Raw genomic sequence first — 24,522 nt, 5'->3', positions numbered from 1 at the left:
CACTGGAGTCCAGGAGTTCAAGACCAGCCTAGGCAATATGTTAAGACAAATAAAATTTGTTTTTAATTAGCAGGCATAGTGGCCCCCACTCCTAATTTCAGCTACTCAGGGGGTTGAGGTGGGAGGATGACTTGAGCCAGGAAATTTGAGGACCTAACTGATTTCAACACCAGATGTACACATTTGTACACCATTGTCAAGTAGGACTTATTCTTAAAACATTGGTTAGGTTCAATATTAATAAAGCTTTTGGTATTATACCATATTGTTATATCACAACAAAAGATCATATTACATCAATAGATTTTTAATGTCTAGCAAATTTTAACATCTACCCTTAATACAATTCAGGTAAGAATACAGAAACAGATAAATTTCTTTATGATATGGTAACACACATGTGTGTGCATGCATACACACAGATGCACACACAAACACATGCACACACACACATATATCTTGGCCCAGAGCCAGCATCTTACTGCATGGAGGACATTTTTCCTAAGACCAAAAAAAAAAATGCAAAAGTACCCCTTACCTCACTCATTACTCATCATTGCTCTGAAAATATTAGACAAGAAAATTATAAAATATATTAGTGGATAGGTGTCTGCCCCGATGGGAACAGTGGAATAGACAATGTGAAAGACCAAGTGCATTTCGTAGTCTTAGATCTTTGGGATCTTGTGCCAGAAATGGCAGCATAAATATCCCCAATGAGCCCATATTGGTCGCAGGTAGTGAAAGAGGAGCAAACCACTGGGTAAGAGAAGCAGAAGGGAGCACTTTTCACTAGGCCAAAAGGAACATTTCAGCTCTGAGGCTATTATCCTAGGTCTGAAGTGATGATCAGCCTCCTGCTCAGGGTGCAGCACAGTGAACAGACATCAACACCTTCAGAGTGCTTCATGATGGCAGCTGCTGGTGCCAGACTGCATCAAAGCTGCCCACATTTCTCAAGCTTCCCTTAGAGAAGAAGCGAGCTCTGTCAGGTGACCAAAGCACTGACAGAGGGTCTGGGGGCACAGCTCACTTGTGCCTTGTGAGCCAGAGTAAGAAGTGACATCTTGTGTGACCTCAGTGGCCCCTTCCCCTGAACCCCTTTTATAAAGGGGTTCCTTTATAAATGTCCCTTTTATAAAGAACTGAGGGAGAAAGACCCCAGGGTGTGATGGGGACACCTCAGAGCTCTGTCTCCAGAATCTCTACTGTGGGGAGGATGCCCACAAGCTGTTTGATATCCCCTGGCCAGGCTCTCCTAGGAGCAGAATCACTCCATCCATATACACCCTGGATTCTCACTGTGTATCAGCACTTCCTGAACTAGACTTAAGCAAAGACTTCAAAGAGATAAGGGGGAGATGCCTCAAATCTGAAGCAACAGAATGGGAAAGGCATACTCAAGAGGTGACAGGGTAGAGGGGCTTCACAGGCGGAGAAGAGCCACACATCAGTGAGGACACTGTTTAATCAACTTCCCCAGAGTCAGCTGAGTGGTTTACCAGCTGTCTACACACTAAATAACACAGTAAGTTTTCCAGGGATTACTACATGGAGAAGGATCCTCCATGTATCCATCATTGGAAGAGTGATTCTCTCATGCATGGATTTTTACCTTGATGGACAACTATCCTTAAAACAGCTATATATGTTTTTTTCTTTTTTTAAAATGTCAAAATCTTTGTCAAATGGGCTCATTGGGGATATTTATGCTGCCATTTCTGGCACAAGATCCCAAAGCTCCAACTTCACCTGCTCTGTCCACACACTGCCCAGGGCTGTTAGAGGACGGTGATGAGGAAAAGAAAAACACATGTGGGGACACTGTCTTGTGTGTGTGTTCTGTTGAGGGTGCACAGTTATGTGGGGCCCAGGAGGCTTCAACTAACTGTGGTGGACAAGTTTGGATCTGGAGGAGGAGTCTAGGGATCCCCATGACAGAGTGGAAGGGGATTCTAATGAGAAGGCAGGGCACAAGCCCAGGGCACGGAAGGGAAGGGCTGCTGGAGACCCTGCTGAATGTACTCTCATGACCAGAGAGCTGGACACTCACTACATTGATCCCAGTACATTCAAATGGAATGGATAAGAAAATTCTGGAATAATAAATATTTCCTTAGTTAATATAGTGTTTCATTTTTACCAATTACTAGTGCTTATGTATGCTCATGCACTAGTAATTATACACACACACACACACACACACACACACACGCATTAATATACAAACAATGATGTTGCTACACACATTTGGTAATAATGCAGGCTTGCTAATTTCACTTCATGTTTCCATGTTTCCTTCTTTCTTTCTTTCCTTCTTTCCTTTTTTTTTTTTTTTTTTTTTTGTGATGGAGTCTCACTTTGTCACTATGTCACCCAGGCTGGAGTGCAGTGATGCGATCTCAGCTCACTACAATCTCCACATTCTGGGTTCAAACAATTCTCTTGCCTCAGCCTCCCAAGTAGCTGGGACTACAGGTGTGTACCACCACACATAGCAATTTTTTTGTATTATTGGTTAAGATGGACTTCTATCATGTTAGCCAGGATGTTCTCACTCTCCTGACCTCAGTATTCACCTGTCTTAGCCTCCCAAAGTGCTGGGATTACAGGTGTAAGCCACCATGCCCAGCCTCATGTTTCTAGTTTCAACAGTCTTAAATGGTGTACACATTTGTGAATGCATTCCTTGTGTTTTGGGGGATCCAGTTTAAACAGTGCCCTCTGAGAATCCCACAAGCTTAGTGAGGCTGGGAAAGCTCTTTTTTTATCTCATTTCCCCACTGGCCTGAGGCAGTGTTAGCACTGAGTCTGCTGTCCCATTCTGAACGTACTCATGCTGGAGCCCAGCAATGATCAGAGAGGCTGTGTTTCCTGACCTGGATGCAGAGAATCTCTCTGAGATCACTGAGGGCCAGTTGTTACTTCTTGGGATAGGAGTTTGAGAGCATGACTCTGGTGCTGCTACAGCCAAGCCGCTCCCTTGTTGCCAACATTGTTGCTGTTCCCAGTGTAGGTGAGTGTGGCCATCTGTCTCAAACCTTTGGACACTGAGGATGACTGAGTCAGCCGTGCTTGGACCACTGACTCTGCAAGGGGTACAGAGAAGAATGTAAGAGCAGGATCAGAATCATTATTATTTCATTAATTGGCCAGCTTGTGGGCGGTGTTTTTCAGGGGGGTTGAAGGGGCAGCCGCCTGATGTCTGAACAGCTTCTCTTTCTGTCTGTGCTTACCTGGACTCTGGGTTGCTGTTGGCTGCTTCTCCCAGTTCTGAGTTTTCAAGGGGAGAGGGACAAAGTGATGGTCATCCTTTGAGGGAAAGGAAAGAATGTCTCCTGCTTAACATGCTTCTGTGTTTCCAGTTACTTACTTAGAGCCAGGGTCTCACTCTGTTGCCCAGGCTGGAGTGCAATGACACAATCATGGCTCATAGCAGCCTTCATTTTCCAGGCTCCAGCTATGCTCCCACCTCAACCTTCCCAGTAACCTGGACTACAGGCACATGCCACCATGCTTGGCTAATTTTTTGATAATTTTTTTTTGCAGAGGCAAGGTGTTGGAAATAGATGTTCAGTGCCACAAGGAAAAATCAGCACTGAGACAAAGGATCTTTCAGCAAAGCAATTTTTACTTCCTGGACTGCAGGAAGGGTTTTCTCATTAGTGATCATTCCATGAGAGCACACCAAAGGAAAATACACAAATTTAGCCCATACGCATCTGGGGTTGTGCTTGCTGCTGTGTCTGATATCCATTGGCTGGAGGCTTACCCCACAATCTAAACTAAAACCCAATTGGCTAACAACTTAAAACTTTTCTAAACAGGTAAAAGCAATGGAGAGCTGGGACATGCCTGTGAGCATGTCCAGCAGAGATACCTTGGATAAGGTACAAGGACATAGAATAAACTACATGCCTGTAAGCATTGCATGCCAAACAGCTACATAGGCTAGGGCTTAACAAAGTTATTAGCAAACATGTTCTTTAACAAGAAAGGAAAGTTTAAAAAGGAACTTTTCTACTTCCCACATTTTGTTTTGTTTTTAAGACAGAGTTTCACTCTTATTGCTCAGGCTGGAGTGCAGTGGCACAATCTCGGCTCACTGCAACCTCCACCTCCCGGGTTTAAGCAATTCTCCTTCCTCAGCCTGCCGAGTAGCTGGGATTATAGGTCCCTGCCACCACACCTGGCTAAGTTTTTGTGTCTTCCAAAGAGATGGAATTTCACCATGTGAGCCAGGCTGATTTTGACCAGCTAGCCTCAGGCAATCCATTCATTTGGGCCTCCCAAAATGCTGGGATTACTGGCGTGAGCCAACACATCCAGCCACTTTGTTGTTAATATTCACCCTGAACTGATTTATGACATCAATTCTTACTTGCGTTAGTTGAAGTATTTAGAAATGTAGGTCCAGGAAGTTGGAGGATCAGCATCTGAGTAAGTAGTCATGTTTCCTGGTCTAAAGCAAGGGGAGGCTGGACACCATGGCTCATTCTTGTAATCCCAGCACTTAGGGAGGCCAATGCAGGTAGATCACTTAAGGTCAGGAGTTTGAGACCAGCCTGGCAAAGATGGTGAAACCCCCCACCCAACTCTAGTGCTCATCTCTGCTGCAGTTTGTAGATTGCTGTATCTGGAGCCAGTTCCAGCCCTGCAGCCAGCACATCTGCGAAACTGGCTCCCCAGTAACAACTGACTTGGAACAGTTGATATGCTCAGCTCCCTCCTGTGTTTAATCCAAACCAGCTCAGGAACATTCTTGCTGCCTTGCTTGGAAGCAGCAGACTGGCTCCAGGAACTGCCTGAGTACAGGGTTTCTGCCCTTGCTTGGAATTTGTCATGGTCCCAGGTTTCTGTTGAATGGTGGTAACCCCTGCACCATTGTTTTGAGTCAGTTGCCAGGAGAAGCCCGTTTGCTGGTTTGAGAGCAGTTCTTACAGACCAAGGCCACTTTCTTGGAGAATTTATTTGCTTCTCCAGGATGGAATCCAGCTGGGCCCCTGACCTTGCTGGTCATGTGGGCCGGGGCCTCCATCAGTCACATCCTGGACACCTTTGTGTGTCTAAACAGCACTTCCCACCCACAACTGTACAGCAGCAACTTGCATGGCACTCTGGGAGGGCTCTGGGCATGAGCAGCGAGAACTCCATTAGCAGCTCCCCAAAATAAGACTGCTAATGAGGGTAGATTGAGAAGCAGCTTTGATGTGCTCCTAAATCCAGTTGCGAAACCGAACTAAAGTTAAGGCCTCAGCACAGCACTGTCTTCTAACTTTGAAGTATTCTTACTCTAGTGTCCAGTGTGGCGGTACTGGAATTGTTCATTGCAAAAACTCAAGAGGAGAAAAGCACTTAGCATCACAGTACTCGGAACTCTGGTGCTGAGGCAACCCTTCATTCATTCATGCAATGTTTATTAAGGCCAGCAGCAGGGATCAGGGGTCAGAGATTCTCCTCTCACATAGCACATGGATGGCAAGACCAACATCAGTTGTGATGTCCCAGCTTGGAGCACAGGCTGCTAACCCCAGGCCTGGAATCTTTCAGATGCCCTTCCTATGCTAACTTTATTAGACAGGCATCCTGGCCCTCCCCCAAAGACTATGTGTGACTCGCCAGGGATCTGACAGCTTCAGCCTCTTAGGAAGGTCCTGAGGAAGTACACACAATAGGGACTGAGCTGGCAGAGGGAGGAAAGTCATGCACAAGGCTCTGTGCAGCCCCAGACCTGGGCGCCTTCGTGACCATCCTCACCCCAGCTCCGAAGTGGGGAGACAGGGGGCAGGTCTCCTGTGTTGCAGCCCAAGCGGGGCTGCCAGGGCACTGAGAACACGCCCTCCTCCCGCAGGAAAGAGAGGTCCAAAGTGCCCTACGTCATGCGTCAGTGTGTGGAGGAGATTGAGCACCAAGGCATGGAGGAGGTGGGCATCTATCGCGTGTCCAGAGTGGCCATGGACATCCAGGCATGGAAGGCAGCCTTCAACGTCAATGAGTGTCAGCCTGGGCAGGACGAGAGAGGGTGTGGATGGCAGTGTCTGTGATGAGGTCTCACAGTGCTCCCTGGCCCAACATGTCACATCCTTCTCTGTCTTTTCTTCATTAACTGTTCTATGATTTTTAAGAAAGAGAAGACAAGAGTTGTAAAAAGAGCTTCTGTAGAAGCCAGTGTTTTGTTGTTGTGTGTTTTTGTTTTTGATTTTTTGAGATGGAGTCTCACTCTGTGGCCCAGGCTGGAGTGCAGTGGTGTGATCTTGCCTCACTGCAGCCTCCACTTCCCAGATTCAAGTGATTCTCCTGCCTCAGCCTCCCAGGTTGCTAGGAATACAGGGGCGCCACCAAGGCTGGCTAATTTTTGTATTTTTAGTAGAGATGGGCTTTCACCATGTTGGTCAGGCTGGTCTTGAACTCCTGACCTCTTGATCTACCCACCTCAGCCTCCCAAAGTGCTGGGATTACAGAGGTAAGCCACCACACCTGGCCTGTAAAAGTCAGTTTTTAAACCATTCCACCCACCCATGATGCTTGAACGTTGACTAGAAGTTTCTGCAGGGCCTTGGCCTTCCTGCTATGGAGGTGGGCAGGAATTGCAGAGGCCAGGACTCAATGTGGTCTGTCCACTGCCCTGTGTGAGAATGTGGCAGGCAGAGGAGACTGATGGACCCAGCTCAGGCTGGGGCTGCAGCATCTCCGCCTCCATCTCACCAACCCTCACAGGCTATGAAGGATCTGGACATGCCCCACCTGCCAGGGGAGGGCACTGAGACCCCAGAGCGTCCTTACCCAGCATTGTCACAAAAACAGGACTTTGTGCCTGCAGACCCTTCTCTGGGGCACACAACACCCACCCTTACCAGGACCTCAAGAATGCCTGGCACCCCTGGGTGGGCCCTGGGGTAGTTTCAGCTCCCTCTGGGGTTCCAGAATGAACCTGGACTGTTGTGGGGAGGTAAGCTCCAGTGGCTAACTGGGTCCAAAAATGAGACACCAGTTCAAACACTGAAACCCATCAGATTTTCCCACAGCCTTCCTGCTATCAGAAGACACTGGTACAGGGGTGGTTGCTCTACAGGGCAGAGTTCCTGATTCCCACACAGGCTCTGTGTCCTGTGGCAATGGCCTCCTCCTGGCTTTCACATCAGGCCAAGCAGGGGAGAGGTACAGAGATGAAGATGGCCTTGCATGAACGCTGCACAGACAGAACCAGGCACAGCTCTTGGAAGGAGTAAGATGAACTGCTCACAGCTGGGGAGGGTCCCGCACAGTGGTCAGCGATGCAGGCACAATGCATTAGCCAAGGCAGGGATGGTGGGAGACTCACTTGGTTTCCTCAAGGAGGCTGTGGCACTTCCATTCTCTTTCCAGATAACAAGGATGTGTTGGTGATAATGAGTGAGGTGGACATGAATGCCATTGCAGGCATACTGAAGCTGTACTTCCATGAGCTGCCTGAGCCTCTCTTCACTGGCAAGTTCTACCCCAAGTTTGCTGAGGTCATCTGTAAGCAATGGAGGCCTTGGCATCCTGGGAGAAGTCTCTGCCATGTCCACTGCTGCCCTTCGGGGCTGAGAAAAGTGAAGCGTGGGAACCCAAGCTGTGCCACCTCTGCCATGGTCAGGGTTTTAACCAACTGAGAAATCAGGGGCCAGAAATGAGCCTGTCCTGAAGGCCTCGCCCATCCCCAGAGGGCTTCCCATCACTATTCCTCCAGGAGACCAATCCGATGAAATGGTCAGCACTGCTGTGCTGTGGGGTCCTAAAGTCTGCTATCCTCCTTCATGCAGACTAAGGCTGAATGAGGGCACCCAGGTGCTGTAGCCACAGGTCCTGGGCCAGTCAAGCATGGGTTCAATCCTGGCATGACCCTTAGTCAACCTGGAGGCTGATGTCTAAAGCAGGGCACTGGTGCTTGCAGCTCCTGTAGCCTCCACATCACCCTTAGGGAAGGTCTGCCTCCCAGGCCCATGCACAGAGGACCTGCCCTCCCAGCCTGCAGGTGCCCCTGTGGTGTCCAGGGTGATGAGGGGGTCTCTGCTAACTTGGTGGGACTGGGGCTCTCCCACCTCCCACCTCTCACCTTCTGTGTCCCTCTCTTGCATTTCATTCCATGCTGAGCCTCCCCTACCCTGGGCTTACTGGGGAGGATGTGGCACAGGAGTTTCCCAAGTGTGGCTGTGCCCATGAGCGGCTGCTCTCACACCACCTCCTGCTGCTGTTCTCCAGGTGCTGCTGTGAGGTAGAGAAAATTCCTCCAAGTGGCTCACACCCCACAAAGGCGCCCTTCACAGGGTCCTCACTGGCAACCAGCACTGTGCAAGTGAAGATGAGGGGCCTGGACTGCTCAGGGACACGAGTCCCAGGTCCTCCATGTGACCACCTCAGGAGAGGGCTCTGGCTCATTGTGACCCCAAGGAGTGACCCATCAACTTCTGCAGGTCCTTCAGACCCAGTTACAAAGGAGACCTGCATGCTTAACCTGCTGCTGTGCCTGCCAAAGGCCAACCTGCTCAGCTTCCTTTTCCTTCTGGACCTCCTAAAAGGTAGCCCAGCTTTCTTGTGGCTGCCCAGGACTCCAGGCTGCCCCTGCTTGTGGGGAACACTCCCGTGTGAGACCCCTAAAAGGCGTGAGTCTCACTATACGGTGAGTTTGATCCCAAACACAGTTTCCTACTGGAGGCAGTCGAGCTATCCGGAATATAGGAACTGAAAGATGAATGATCAGTTTCTAATATCAACCACAATATCGTTTGGGCCTAAAACTATGCATTGCTGCTAGACCGAGTGATCCCCTACCAGCAACCAGTTCCTGCTTTTAACCTTTTTATGACTTTAAGAATAACCCTTAAACCTTACTTACCAGACTGCCTTGCACCCTAGATAATGGTTTAACTGTTGATATTTACAAAGCAAATGCCACCATAAGGGATGGCTTTGATTCCTGACTCAGAGATTCCTGAATGGGGAAATTGAGTTAAGTTGAGTTAGGAGTAGACAAAGGAGAATCCGGTTAAGAGATATTCTGATGAGCAAAACCAGAAAACCTTTTCACATCTCAGTTCTAAAACAAGATCAAACCGGAGATACCTGCAGCCAGGAGGAATAATGTCTGGATGCAAACAAGCTTTGTGATTACAGGAAATTCTGTTACTTTTTACAACCACTGATTGTGTATCTGACTTTTCAATTGTATAGGCCATGTAAGGTATACATTTGCATTTCCTCTTGCAACCATTGTGTATCTGATTTCTCTATTGTATAGGCCATGTGAGGCATACATTTACATTCCTCTTGCTATGACGTAAACCAGAGCCAAGAAAGTGTATTTATTCCTGGCATTTGAAAAATAAAATTTGCTGTTTAGGCACAGCCTATCAGCCCTCCAGACGCCTCGCTTTCTCTCTCTCTGTCTTTATTATTTTCTCAGGCGCACTCCCTCTTCCAGGTATTGGGACCCTCTTGCAGGTCAAGAGACCCCCGGGCAGACGTGCCTACCCGTCCGGACGGTCCACGACACCTGCTCCCATCAGACCCTCAGCATCGAGGACCTTTTCTCATGACCCCTGCCTACAGTCCCTCACTGCCTCTGGGACTAGTGCCACTTCTGCCCCTGTCCCAACCTCTCCTGTTTGCCATCCTCCTCCTTCTGCACTGTGACCTTAACAAAGAGCTCAGAGCTTTCGCCAAGGCCACCAGTGCACTTGGACCCCCAAATTCCCTCCTACCCAGATCATGAAGAGACCTCCCAACCAGCCCAGAGCTGGACCATTGTCCTGGGCCACTGAGACCCAGAAGTACCAAGGCTGGAGTCAGGTTGCAGCACAGCCAGGGTCAAGGTCGCTCCCTCCCTGAGGACTCCAGCATGGCCCAGCCCCTCCATCTCTCTCCTGGTGGTGGTGTTGAAACAGTGCCCTCTGCTTCGGTCCTCAACAGTGTGGCAGAGAAAGAGGCAATCAATAAGATGTCCCTGCACAACCTCACCATTGTCTTTGGTCTCATGCTGCTCTGGCCCTGGGAGGAGAGCAAGCTCCCTGCCAAGCCCAGCCAGCCCATCACCATGACAGCTGGTCCTTGGAGGTCATGTCCCAGGTACGGGAAGACAGGCTCCAGCCCATGCCACCCCACCCTGACAGAGGTGGCCTCTGCCTGCACTGCCCCCAATCCTGCCCATCCTCCGACTTCCATTGTATGTGTTGGTGGTTGAGATTCAGAGCGAGAAACTTGCCTAGGTCTGCATGAATGGGAGTGTTTGGGGATGCACAGGCCACCTCCTGGTCCTGCTCGTCCACTGCACTCGAGACTTAAAACCACCCCGAGTGTTCAGACGTGGTGGCTCATGCCTGTAATCCTAGCAGTTTGGGAGGCCGAGGCAGGATAACAGAACCCAGGTGTTTGAGAGCATTCTGGGTAATGTAGCAAACTCCATCTCTAGAAAAAATAGAAAAATTAGCCAGGCATTGTGGCACATACCTCTCGTCACAGCTACTGGGAAGGCTGACACAGGAGGATCGCTTGAGCTGCCCAGAAGTTAGAGGCTGTAGTGATCCATGATGGAGCCACTGTCCTCCAGATTGGGTGACAGAGCAAGGCTCTGTGCAGCTCTGAATTAAATGAGAACCCCTCTCTAAGTCATGCCTTGTCAGGACCCCACCCCATCCCCATCTCACTGTAAGGGGTTCATGGCAGAAGCAGGGGCCCTAGCACCTGAGCTGGACTTAGGGGCTTGGGCCCCAAAGACCTCCACACCAGCAGCTGTGAGCACCCCTCTGAGCTGCTCCCCTCTCCCCCACTCTGCCCGGGCAGGTCCAGGTGCTGCTGTACTTCCTCCAGCTGGAGGCCGTCCCTGCCCCAGACATCAAGAGACAGAGCATCCTGTTCTCCACTGAAGTCTAAAGACCCCCGTCCATCTCCGGGAGGTGGACAGACAGCCTGGAAACTCTGGCTAATTGGGCCATTTGTAGAGCAGAAATTAAACCTTCCTGAGGTGTCTTGGGCCACTCCCAGGCATCGGGCCACCTGCCAAGAGACAGCGACCCAAAACAGAAGGACGGCTGACCTGGGGAGATCTTGGCCAGGTCTGGGAGCCCCAGACAGGCCTCAGACTGTGGCTTTCCACACGGCCACCCGAAGGCGCCCCAAGCCAGTGCATCTCAGAGTCCAGGCCTGGCCCTGGGGGACAGGGTGAAGGGAGTGGTTTTTATGAACTTATCAGAGTTTAAAAGATTTCTACTGGATCACGTGTCATTTCTACTGGATGTGCCCTCTCCAGGGAGAAAGGAGCGTGGCCGGATTCCCTCACTGTTGTATCTTGAATAAACACTGCGGCTTCATCCTGTGGGGCCATGGCACTGTCCCTGTGTGGGTGGGGCCTCTTCCATTTCCCTGACTAGAAACCACACTCCATTTAGATCAGGGTTTGAGAGGCTAAGGCAGCACTGGGTAGCGTTATGACTCCATTCAGGGCTTTCTTCTTTTTTTTTTTTTCCCAGAAGGAATTTTTTGAAGAAATGGGTTTTTTGTTGCCGTGTTTGTCCTCCTTGGATGGCTGCTCCAGGAGGCCTGTGAAATGTCTGGGGATCCTACCCCTAGGAAGGGAAAGGGAGTCCCAGGCTATGTAATTTAGGCTTCATTCTCCAGAGAGTGGGACCTCGTCCCCCAATCCTGATTGCCCGCCTGGCGAACGCCCTCCTGTTTGGCTTCTGCAGACCGGAACTTCCCTGGCTTCTCTCTGCCCACACACTCCCTGCCCAGCACAGGTGGCTTCATTCCCGTTCTCTCAGCTCAGAGGATTCGCTCAACTTTTCTAAAAGTCTCCAGTAGGTGGCAGCAGCTTGCTGACTTGTTTTAAAACTTTTGATCTGAAATAGCATTTTGATACTTGGATATTTTTAAGTTTTATATGTAGTTTCTATTTTTTTCCTAACAGATTCAGATACCTAATAAGATGCTAGAATGTATTCTATGGACAATCTGTGTCCGGGCAGTATTTTGTCTTCCTCTAAATGCCTGGCTCTGCTGCTCTTGGGAGTGGGTTCTGAAATCTCTGGAGAACAGGATATGCCAAGAGTTAAGAAGGGGCCAGGCCTAGGAATGGGAGTCTCCCTCCCAGAGCAGGCAGAGGCACAGGACCACCCGCCATCCCCACCAGCACCCATGTGGGACCCCAGGCATTCTTTGTAACCCCACATGGCCATCTTGCTAAAAGAAAACAGAAGCAAGGAGGCTGCCACCTGTTTTCAAGAAATATACCCATAAGCATATTGCCTCACTTTTTCGGAAAGAGGGGTTTAGGGCAGGGAAGGAGGAGAAGGAAGACGAAACTCAGGGCTGAATTTCCAGAAAATCCTGCAGGAGAAGCGGATGCATCTGCCCAGAGGAGGGAAACAGGATCACACTCAGAAAAATGTGTGGAGTCCTGGGTTGACACCAGCACCCAGCGCAGCTCTGTCCGGTGACCACTCCCAAGGTGGGAGGAGTGGGTGTCCTCTGCATGTGGATGGGCAGCTCCTGCTGAGCCTGCAGCACCTCAGGGAGCCTGACAGCAGGATGGTGTGCCTCACACTTTTCTCTGCTTGTAGACCTGGCGAGGCAGGGAGCAGAAAACAGCCATAGGAAGGTTTTCTGTCTGCATCTGTGTGTGGTGTGGATTTAGGTATGCTTTTTTCTTCCTGGAAGGGCACAGCTGCCATTTGCAAGAAGAGTTGCCCTGGTGGGTGGGGAGGACAGAACAGAATACTCTGCCTTCTGTACCCTTCTGGACCCGGTGGGCTCCCCTGTCCTGGCTTCCATCTCTGTCTGTCTCCAAGACCCTCTAGCCCTGCAAGGGAACGCATGTGACTTAGAAAAGCCAAATCCAGCCCTGGTCTCTGTCTCCTCTGGTCTCATGATGTGCATATGCTGTCTTGAAACTGGAAAGCAATCTATCGTTGTCTGTGCCAATTTTTGTTTTTTCCTCCACCTGCATCCTGTTGCAACTTTTATTTATGTATGATGTGTGCTGTCTAATGATGGGATGACCACACTTTCCATGTTCTAAAAGGGATCCTCTCCCACGGGGCTCCAGGGATGATGATGGCTTTAGGTCTGGAGCTGCATCTCACTTACCCGCCTACTGGCTAAAAAGCCTGTGCAGAGGCAAAGCTGGTATAGGACTGGGAAAGGCTGCATTCTCCAGGACAAGGACACTGCTCTCCGCCTCCAATGCAGGCAAAAAACTGGACACCAGTGTGATCTCCCACAAGGCATGGCTACTGGACTCCCTGACCAGAAGTGATGCTTCTTTGCATCAGACCCTGGTTTTGAAGCAGCCTGGCTTTCTCTCTGTAAGTGGCTGGTGTCTTTTCAGCAGCAATCTGAGCTCGGTCACCTACACAGCACCATGGGAGAAAGAATTGCAGACCCTTTCATTAAAGTTCTCTGACATGACTTGTGTGCATTTTGATTTCATCATCAGTGCTGTTGGGTGGAACCCCTGAGCCAGTGGGGTGGGGCTGAAAGCAGCAGGTGCAGTGATGGGCCGGGTGCCCAGGAGGTCTCAGTGCTCAATCAGGCCAAGGTGGCCAAGCACAGGCCACAAGGAAGGCAGACCTGGGGGTGTGGGAGAGCACAGGCAGGTGCCGGCTGGGCAGCATTAGGACACTGGAACAGCAGCAGTAACTCCACTGAGTCAGGCAGTCTGACTAGGGCAGGGACCACTGTTGTTTTGCTGGAGAGAGAAAATCCCCCCTTGGGAGAGGCTGTTCTGCCCCTGCAGATGGATCTGGGACAGATGGCTGCAGGATGACCCAGTTGGTGCTCCTTTGCTGTGCTGGGCCCTGGAACAGGGAGGACTCCTGCCACACACAGCCTGGGCCCAGGTTCTTACCTGTCGTCACCACTCTGGCACAAGCCCCTCGGTCTTGGGTGGTTTCTGCTTGGTCCAGGGTTTGGTGTTGCTGCTGAGTCCAGCCTTTCCACCACCTGTGCATGGGGCCTGGGTATTCTCATCTGCCTACCGCTTTGCCCTCAGAAGCCTGCCCAGCTTACAGGAGAGCTGCCATGGACTGGAGATAGGCATGCACCCTGCATCCTACTTTGGTGAATGCAGCTTGAGGAGACCCAGCCACATCCACTGGGCGACAGGTTACCCTTGGCAGTGCCCATATCAGCTTTCAGCCTGAGCCTGCACAGGAGAGCAAGACTCACATGGCAAAGCCTGCCAGGGGCCAGTGAGGTTGATGAGCCCAGCCAAGACCTTTCTCAGACTCCCAGGAGGTGGCTCTGTTCCTGAGCTGTCTGGTCAGCTCTAGGGGTGAGAAGGGCTTGTCACATGGGCCCCTGCCTACAGTGTGACCCTTCTCAGCTTCTCTCAACAGCCTATTTATTGAGTGTCACCAACACCAGGGAGCATGACCATTCACTTCTCCCCAAATATGAGTTCATTCCACGTTGAAGACTTCCTCATCCAATCTCTCTACTTGATAGCTGGGGAAACCAAGGCACACAGAGCACCCCCAGCTCACTCGGGGTCTCAGAGCTGACCCATGAGCAGAGGCTGAGATCCTGGAATCTTGTTCTCCAGCCTCCCCGCAAGCTCACTCCCTTTCTGCTGGACGAGATGGGGCCAGACTTTGACCAGCAGCCCTGACCTATACATGACTGCGCTCATGCAGGCACTCAGACTGAGATATCCCAGCAGCATGTATTTTACCCATTTTTTTTTTTTTTTTTTTAGAGATGGAGTCTCACTCTGTCACCCAGGCTCTAGTGCAGTGACACAACCTTGGCTCACTGCAACCTCTGCCTACCGGGTTAAACTGATTCTCCTGCCTCAGCCTTCAAGTAGCTGAGACTACAGGCTTGCACCACCACGCCAGGCTAATTTTTGTATTTTTGATAGAGACATGGTTTTCTTACATTGCCCAGGGTGGTATCAAACTCCAGACCTCAGGTGATCTTCCTGCCCTGGCCTCCCAAAGTGAAGGGATTACAGGCATGAGCCACCACATCATTTAAACCTAGTGAGAGACTGGGAGCAGTGACTCACACCTGTAATCTTAGTACTTTGAGAGGACAAGGCAGACAGATCATCTGAGGTCAGGAGTTCGAGACCAGCCTGGCCAATATCGTGAAACCCCATCCCTATAAAAAAAAATTTAAAAAACTGTCCCTGCATGGTGTCACACTTGTAGTCCCAGTTACTTGGGAGGCTGAAGCATGAGAATCACTTGAACCCTAGAGGCAGAGACTGCAGTGAGTTGAAATGGTGCCACTGCACTCCAGCCTAGGCAACAGAGGGAGACCCTGTCTCTAAATAAATAAACAAATGGAGCCATGCATAGTGGCTCACCCATAGAATCCCAACACTTTGGGAGGCCAAGGAGGGTGGATCACAAGGTTAGGAGTTCAAGACCAGCCTGGCCAAGATGGTGAAACCCCGTCTCTACTAAAAATACAAAAATTGGCCACATGCAGTGGCAGGTGCCCATAACCCCAGCTGCTCAGGATGCTGAGGCAGGAGAATTGTTTGATCCGAGGAGGCAGACATTGCAGTGAGTTGAGAATGCATCACTGCACTCTAGCCTGGCCCACCGAGCAAGACTCCCTATCAAATTAATTTAATTAATTAATGTACACCTGTAATCCCAGCACTTTGGGAGGCTGAGGCAAATATATCACCTGAGGTCAGGAGTTCGAAACCAACCTGACCAATATAACAAACCAGGTCTCTACTGAAAACACAAAAATTAGCTGGGCATTGTGGTATGTACCTATAGTCCCAGCTACTCGGGAGGCTGAGACAGGAGAATAAATTGAACCCAGGAGCGGAGGTTGCAGTGAGCCGAGATCCCACCACTACACTTTTTACTGGATTACAGAGTGAGACTCTGTCTCAAAAAATACATAAACAAAATAAAAATAAAAAAAGAGAGATTGCAAAGTCATGCAGTGGAAGCATGTCGGTCCTATCCATGCAGTGAAGGCAGATTTGATAGAGAAATCTCACAGGAACTTTTATGTCCACCACTGAAAGAAAGCGGTGATTGTCTTCAAAGAAGCAGTACATGGACTAACACGTGGGCTGTCCCAAACAACTCTGGAAAGATGAAAAGAAAAGAGGGAATGGTACACTCAGCCCTTGAGGCCAAAATGCCCTTCCTCAGAGCAGCTGCCACAAGACAGGAAGCAGGATCAGGTTGGTGGTCACTTCTGGGTGATGGGGAGAATGATCAGACCTGGGGCAGGGGTGTAGGAGCTTGGGCATCCTCACTGGAAAAGAAGAGAACTTCTCTGTGATGCCCAGCTGACAGGCAGAGCCTTGCATAATCCAGGTTATAGAAACAAGAACATGCAATTATCTTTGTCTGATGAAGATGTGGTCTTGGATTTAGAAACATGTCAAGGCTCCACCAGAAAACTCCTAGATGATAAATAAGGAAACAGTTATTTGCAGGATAAAGAATCAACAGAGAAAAATCAGCAAATTTCTCTACACCAATAATGGTCTAGCTGGGAAGGAAATTAAGAAGGCAATCTCATTTACAATAGCAAGAAAATGAAAAAAGTTATGCCACAGAATGAATTTTACCAAGGAGGCACAAGATTTCTACAAGGAAAACTACAAAACACTGATGAAAAAGTTTAAGAGGGCACAAAGAAATGGATAATCATCCTGTGCTCATGGATGGAAGGAATTCATAGGGTTAAAATGACCATACTGCCCAAAGCAGTCTAGAGATTCAGTACAACTCTTACCAAAATACCAGCATCATCACTCACAGAACTGGGAAACACTACAATTCATATGGAACCAAAAAACAACTCAAAGAGCCAAAGTCATCCTCAGCAAATAGAAAAAAAAACTAGAGACATCCCATTTCACTACAAATTAGAATGACAAAATTTTTGATAAGTGCGTGGTAACCAAAACAGCATGATCCTAGCATAAAAATAGATACATAGATCAATGGAACACATGAGAGAGCCCAGAAAGACAGCCACATATTCACAGCCAATTGATCTGCAACAGAGCCAACAGAAACACACTTAGAGGAAAGGACACATTCGTCAATGAATGGCACTGGGACAGCTGGATAGCCACATGCAGAATGAAACTGGACCCCTATCTCTCACCATGTACAAACATCACCTCCAGATACATCCAAGACTTGAATGTAAGATATGAAACTATAAAAAATTTAGAAGAAAACTCTTCTGGACTTCACTCTAGGCAAGGAACTGATGAGGAAGACCTCAAAAGCCTAACCTGAAGAAGGATGAGCTGGAGGATGGCCCAGTGGACCTGTCCAGCAGAATCCTGGATAGTGCATGAGGAAGCCTTAAAGGCCAGGTTCCTTTTTGCTGTTCCCAAGCGGGAAGTAGGGTTGCCAGGGTCAGAAGTTAGCCCAGACTTGCATCTGAAGCCTGCCTTGTTTTGCAGTGGCACTGGTCCCCACCTTGCAATTGGGGGTGACTGCTTAAATGGTCCCCCAGAAATATAACAGAAATAAAGAAGTGCCAGACCATAGACTTTCTCCTCATGCTGGCTTCCCCAGTCACCAGGGGGGTGCTCGGAGTGGTTGGGGGGGCCCCAGGTGTTCAGGCCCCCTCATACCCCATTGCCATATGTGGTGCTCAGGGCCTTTCTCTTTGCCACTTTGCTGCTGAGGGATCCACTTCTGGAATTCAGAGTTGGGACTGCCTCTCTCCTTCCCAGGCCCATTTGTGCTGCAGAAACCACCAACCTCGAGAGGCCTTGGCCCCTGCTTACAATGTTTAGCGGAGCCGCCTAGTTTTGGCAGAGGCACCATGTGAGGAGGCAGCATGCACCTCACAGGCAGAGGCAGTGGCTGGGTCAGGAAGGGACCCAGCTGAGGCAGCAGCCCAGGCTGACTTGCTCCTGGCAGGGAGACCTGAGGTGGAAGTGGTGGGTAATGAGACCCCTGGGGCTGAGTGTGCTGTGGGGCCCCGGGCTGGCTGTCTTGGAGCAGGAGATGTGACCAGGGCTGCAGCTCAAGCTGCCTGATCTAAAGACAAAAGAGAACACTTCAAAGTGTGGGGTCCCTGCTACTGCCCATGAAGGACCACAGGTTTGGGCTCGGTGGTGGCTACAGTGGTAACAGGAACTGGGGTGGGACCACAGACCCTTCATATTGCCAGGCTGGTGGTGTCCTTTCCTGAGGCTGTGCTGTGATTATGGGGCATCAGATGGGCCTGAGGAGATTGAAGGAAGCTTACACTGAAGCCAGGAGGAGGACCCAGAAAGAGAGGCTGGGAAAAGGGACTGGTGTCTAAGGGAGTAACCTCAGAGTCACTTGCTGCCTGGGGTGTCAGGTTAGCAGATGTGCTGGCCGCAGAACTGGAACCAGCTCCAGATACAGCGACCTGTGGACCAGGAGAGAGAGTCAGTGGAAACATGGGTCCCTGTGTGAAGGGAACAGGGAAATGCACACATATTAGGGTTGGGGATTTTATCCTTTTGCTGCTGGGAGAGGCAGAAAGGCAGACTGAGCACCTGCTGCAGCTGTGGCTAAGGCCCAGGGATGTGAGGGGCCTTTTTGCACTCCATTCGATGGGGACTCTCACGTGGGGTTCCATGTAGAGAGGGTAAGGGCCACTGCGGCAGCTACAGCAGCAGAAGTGCCAGGCCTGGGGCTTCTCAGGCTGAAGTCCACACTTGGAGCTGGGAAGGGGGGAGGAATCAGCGAGGTGACCTGGGCTGTGTCCCGGGAGAGTGAAGAGGTGTCAGGAAGGGGATCTTAGGAGAAGAACAGGGGGCCTGCTGAGCAGCACTTCCTTCCAGACACAGAAGGTATAGAGGGGACCTCTGCAGCAGATGCTAGGAGGGACACGTGGCCCAGGCAATCTTAGGACTTGTGTGTCTCCTGCTGTGCATCCATGCCAGATGCTTTAGGGACAGCAGACAGAGAAGTTCCTGTTGCAGGTGAGGACGATGCTTGGAAAGGCCGTGAGGCACTGCAGTCCCAGATGGCCTTGGCCTTACCCCACAGTGCACTATTAATGCACCAGAGTGCTGCCTCCTTCTCCAGATCTAGGTATTCAGCAGTGACCCAGAACCCCAGCTGTAAGGGAGGTGGCAGCATCAGAGGCTCCCCTCGCCTGTGTGGCAGCAGAGGAAGCTTTCTTCCATGAGGCCTAGAGGCCTGAGATGGGGGGAGCCATTCCTGGGGGCCAGTTTCTTCCCTGATGGAGCATCTGCTGCCTGTTCACACTGGGCGTTATCCCAAGAGAGAGTCTGAGAGTTGTCCTCACTCACTGTATTTGAGGAACTGAGGGTCACATGACACTGCGATGAGTCTTTAGCCATGGGAAGCCTCCTGTGGAACTGTAGGAACTGAAGATGGCATATCTTTTGGGGCCAGGGCTCATCCTGCAAGGCTGGAATTTCTTGTCATATGTGACTTCTGACATGGTCACATGGCAGTGGGATGAGGCTGGCCCCCTTGTCCTCTTCAGCCATAGAAAGCCTCCTGTGGAGCTGTAGGAGCTTCATCTTGCAAGGTTGAGATTTCTTGTCATATGTGACTTCTGAGCTCTGGGCATGGAGGTCTCTCTGCAGAGGCTTGGGCCTGGGCACTAAGGGCAAGGGGCCTCCATTTTCCAGCAGGACCCTAAATGCAGACAGTGCATCCCTGGTGCCCTTGTGGCCCCTTTTCTCATCATCAGGATTCTCTTGGACTCGGGTCCTTGTCCTGCTCAGGCATCCTGCCCTGCTCTCCCTTTGGGTCCTCAACATGGTCTCCTCTGGACAGAAGTCTGGGTCACAGCTGGGTGTTGTGGGCCCCAAAGGGGTGACTCCCTGCTCCTGGGCCCCACAGAGAGTTTTTGTGTGGAATTAGAAGCACAAAGCACCGGCTTGCTGTGGTACCTGTGCATCCAAATTGAAGGCACAGGCAGGATCGCTGGAAAACCTTCTTGGAGTTGTTTGAAAACAGCATTGTTTCCAAGTGTCTGGGTACTTGTAGGATGACCTGCCACTCTGCCTAGCGGCAGGAGCAATGGGGAGATCCCACAAGCAAAGTGAACTGAGGGATGAAGAGAGTGGGCTCAAGGCAACTGAGCCCTACTGGCAGGTTCACAGCACTCGGGCCGGGACAGAGATAAGGGGCACAGAGTGCCCAGGTGGCCGCTCATGGGAGCAGTAGGGAACCTTTGGTTGCTTGAACTCTTGAGAGCTGGGCTGTGAGTGTCGTCTTCCAGCTGCCAACTCTGCCAAAGACTAAGCGAGCAGTTACTCCTGTTGCTGGGCAACATATCTTTCAACCCTGAGCGAGTGGGGGCTCATGCAAAGACGGGCACAAGTGACAGATCTGCGCCAGAAGGGTGACCTCCAGGGATTCGCGCGACAAGATATTCACACCAGGCACCTGCTGATAATGCAGAGGAGTTGGCACAAAATATGCGCCAGAGGCACCTGCTGGCAATGGCGGGGTGGGGTGGGCAATGTATGCACGCCAGGCACCTGCCGGCAATGGGGGACATTGGAGGACCTCGGGGGTAGAGGGACGTGCACAATAGATACTAGGAGAGGCGCGCACACAAAGGGCACCGGACCTGAAAGAACTGGCATAGCAAGGCACACGCACAAGGCACCTGCTGGCAATGGCAGGAGTGGGAAGGGGCGGCACAGCACAGTAGGTACTGGAGGGAGAGACATGGGCACTAAGTACTTGCTACCTTAATGGACTGGCACTGCAAGGTAGGTGAACAAGGCACCTGCTGGCAACTGCGGATTGGGGGAGTGGTGGGTGGGGGATGGGGGGCAGCACATGCAATAGGTTATGGAGGGAGAGGCGAGCACAAAGGACCAAGAACCTTAACTGATTGGCAGGCCAAGACACATGCACAAGGCACCTGCTGGCAATGACGGGAAAATGTGGGGGGCGGGCGAGGTGCATGAAATAGGTACTGGAGGGAAAGGCACTCGTGCAAAGGACCCAGGACATTAACGGATTGGTGCGGCAAGGTATGCACACAAGGCACCCACTGGCAATGGTGGGGAAGTGGTCAGGGTGTGTGAGTGAGGCGCCTACTGGCAATGGCAGGGGAGGGGGCAATGTATGCGCACCAGGCACCTACTGGCAGTGGCAGAGGTGGCCGGGCAGCTCGGGGACAGGGGCTCGCAGTCGACCAGATAACTGAAACTACAAGTGTGGGACACCACACCCGGCTAATTTCTTGTATGTTTTGTATAGTCAGGAGTTTCACCTTGTTGCAGAGGCTGATCTTGAACTCCCGGGCTCCAGCAGTCTTTCTGCTTCTGCCTCCTAAAATGTTGGGATTACAGGCATGAGATGTCCTGCCTAAATATTCTTGAGATTCATAGAGATGAGTAGGTCATAATTACGGTTCACACCTTGTAGTTATATTTAATATCTTTTGAAATTACCTGGCCACCCTCATTGTAATTTAAATATTTTGTTCCTGACCTGGTTTTTCTTTGTTGGTGATGGTTGCAGACCCCTGAGACAACATTCCACGAATGAAGCGGTGATATTAAACCTGCAGCTCCCTGCAGGAGATGCTGTGCTGAGGGTCACAAAAGGACCTGGTGGTCCCCGGTGCCTCCGGGGGTGCTGCCTCCATTCTACTTTCTGACACCCGCACCATGGGGCCAGGCTTGATGTGACCCCATCACTGCTCAGTTCACTACACAGTTTTTTGTTTGTTTTTTGTTTTGAGACAGAGTCTTGCTCTGTCACCAGGCTGTAGTGCAGTGGTGCTGTCTCAGCTCACTGTAACCTCTGCCTCCAGGGTTCAAGCAATTCTCCTGCCTCAGCCTCCTGAGTAGCTGGGACTACAAGTGTGTGCCACCACACGCAGCTAACTTCTGTATTTTTAGTAGAGACAAGTTTCACCATGTTGATCAGGATGGTCTCAATCTCTTGACCTCATGGTCTGGTTGCCTCAGCTTCCCAAAGTCCTGGGATTACTGGTGTGAGCTACTGGGCCTGGCCCACTACACAGTTTTATCATTTGATACGGAAGACGTGACTCCATCCATGTTCCTTAGGTCGTCACTGGAAATGATAGCGCTGTAAACTCCTGAGTAAATGAGCAGCCAACATTTTCAGGAGCCTCCACACATCCACACTGCCCTTACCTTGAAACCTTTAGGCCTGATTGACTTGGAGAAAACAATTAAACCCAGCCCCACTCACCTGTTTTGACAGTCTGAACACAAGGCTTGTCCTCCAAGGGACAACTTCTAAACACTTCTAAGAGAAAAGATTGGCTGGACAGAGCACAGTGGCTCCCGTCTATAATCTTAGCACTTTGAGGCCAAGGTGGGCAGATCACATGAGATCAAGATTTTGAGACCAGTCTGACCAACATGGTGAAAACCCATCACAGCCCAACCAACATGGTGAAAACCCATTTTTACTAAAAATACAAAATTAGCTGGGTGTGGTGGCAGGTGCCTGTAAACCCAGCTACTCAGGAGGCTGAGACAGGAGAATCACTTGAACTTGGAGGGCAAAGGTTGCAGTGAGCCAAAATCGTGCCACTGCACTCCACTTCAGCCTGGGTGACAGAGCGAGACTCTGTCTCAAAGAAAAAAAGAGGCTCGGTGCAGTATCTCATGCCTGTAATCCCAGCACTTTGGCAGGTCAAGGCAGGAGGATCACCTGAGGTCAGAAGTTCAAGAGCAGCCCGACCAACATGGTGAAACACTGTCTCTACTAAAACTGCAAAAATTACCCAGTCATGGTGGGGTTCACCTGCAGTTCCAGCTACTCAAGAGGCTAAGGCAGGAGAATTGCTTGAACTTGGGAGGCAAATGTTGTGGTGAGCCCACATCATGCTACCTGCACTTCAGCCTGGGCAACAGAGACTCTTCCTTAAAAGGGGGGGGGGGGAGAGAGAGAGAGAGAGAGAGAGAGAGAGAGAGAGAGAGAGAGAGAGAGAATGGGTTATTAATTTAATGCACTGTGTTCTTCAATTTGCTTAAGAGACACCCACACTTGACAGCTGGGACTGTAGCCCTGATTGTGGACATGAAATATACTGTTTCTGGCAAAAAATAGACACTGAATGATTATGGTATAGTTGAACTAGAAATCCATTTGGTTTCTTCCATGTGTTTCCAATTTTTTATCCTAATTTTTTTTGAGATGGAGTTTCACTCTTGCCCCCCAGGCTGGAGTGCAATGGCACGGTCTCAGCTCACCTTGAACCTCCGTCTTTCCGGTTCAAGTGATTCTCTCATCTCAGCCTCCCAGTAGCTGGGACTATAGGCACATGCCATCATGCCTGGCTAATTTTTGTATTTTTAGTAGAGACAGAATTTCGCCATCTTGGACAGGCTGGTCTCAAACTCCTGACCTCAAGTGATCTGCCTGCCTCAGACTCCCAAAGTGCTAGAATTACAGGTATGAGCCACCATGCCTGTCCCCATTTTTATACTTCAATCGTGTTAGAATTATATATAAATCACTCCTCATCTTTTATATGATATTGTAATTCTTGCTATGTATATGATAATTTTTCTTCCAGATGGTTCCAAACCTGAGAAAGGAAATATGAAACAATTAAATGGCAAGAGAGAAAAATAGTAGTAACCTTTGACATTGAGGTACACCTTCAAAATGTTATAAATGTAATGTACTGTAAACTATAGAAAAAAATACACTCTTTCCTGGGCACCAAGGAAATAAAAATGCATGTGTTCTGTTAGGATTAACAAAAAATGAAAAACTTTGTGAAAGAATTTCATTAATCATAAATATTATGTGGATATAAAATTGAATCTTGGATAAAACAATCAGCCTGTGATTTATTGGAACTTGAAATATCCTTTACTTCTTCTGTACTTTCCAATAAAAATTTTAGAAAAGACATGTTATTGTCTAGTTTCAGGTGTGTCTGGGGACATTTTCCATTTTTTGTTAATAAGCTTCTAAAACTACACCTCCATGATTACCTTGTGTCTACTGAGTGACATTTTTAGAAAATCCTTCTGATGCTTTGGGAGGCTGAGATGGGAGGGTGGTTTGAGGTCAGGAGTTTGAGACCATCCTGGGCAATATAACAAGATCCCTGTTCTAAAATAATAATAATAACAAATTAAAATCAAAAAAAATTAGCCAAACTGGCAGAGCACACCTCTAGTCCTAACTACTCAGGAAGCTGAGATGGGAGGATCACTTGAGCCCAGGAGTTCCTGGCTGCAGTGAAGCCATGATCCCGCCACTGCACTGCAGACTAGGGAGCCCAGTAAGACTCTGCCTCTGAAATGAGAGAGAGAGAGAGAGAGAGAGAGAGAGAGAGAGAGAGAGAGAGAACTTTTCTTGGAAAGTTTCATTACCTTTCTTTACCTAAAATGAGACAATTTTATTCCTTTGTCAGGAACTGGATCTGTGACTCCATTCCATACATGTAGATGCTATCCCTTTCATATTTGGTTAAAAGACCCCATGAGGCATCCTCAATTCTCCTGAATCTCCAGATCTAATAAGCAGGGTATAAGCCAGGGGCTGTCAGCCTCAGCAATACTGATATTTTGGGGTGGATAATTCTTTAGGG

At 49.8% G+C, this 24,522-nt stretch overlaps 1 pseudogene; it reads left to right on the top strand.

The window, feature by feature from the left end:
• Window positions 1-2,949: 2,949 nt before the first annotated feature.
• On the top strand, window positions 2,950-10,890 carry LOC101050430 (breakpoint cluster region protein-like; annotated as a pseudogene).
• The last annotated feature ends 13,632 nt before the right edge of the window (window positions 10,891-24,522 follow it).

This window comes from Saimiri boliviensis, chromosome 3 (genome assembly GCF_048565385.1).
Source record: "Saimiri boliviensis isolate mSaiBol1 chromosome 3, mSaiBol1.pri, whole genome shotgun sequence".
Classification (NCBI taxonomy): Eukaryota; Metazoa; Chordata; class Mammalia; order Primates; family Cebidae; genus Saimiri; species Saimiri boliviensis.
This window is presented reverse-complemented; position numbering and strand designations above follow the sequence as displayed.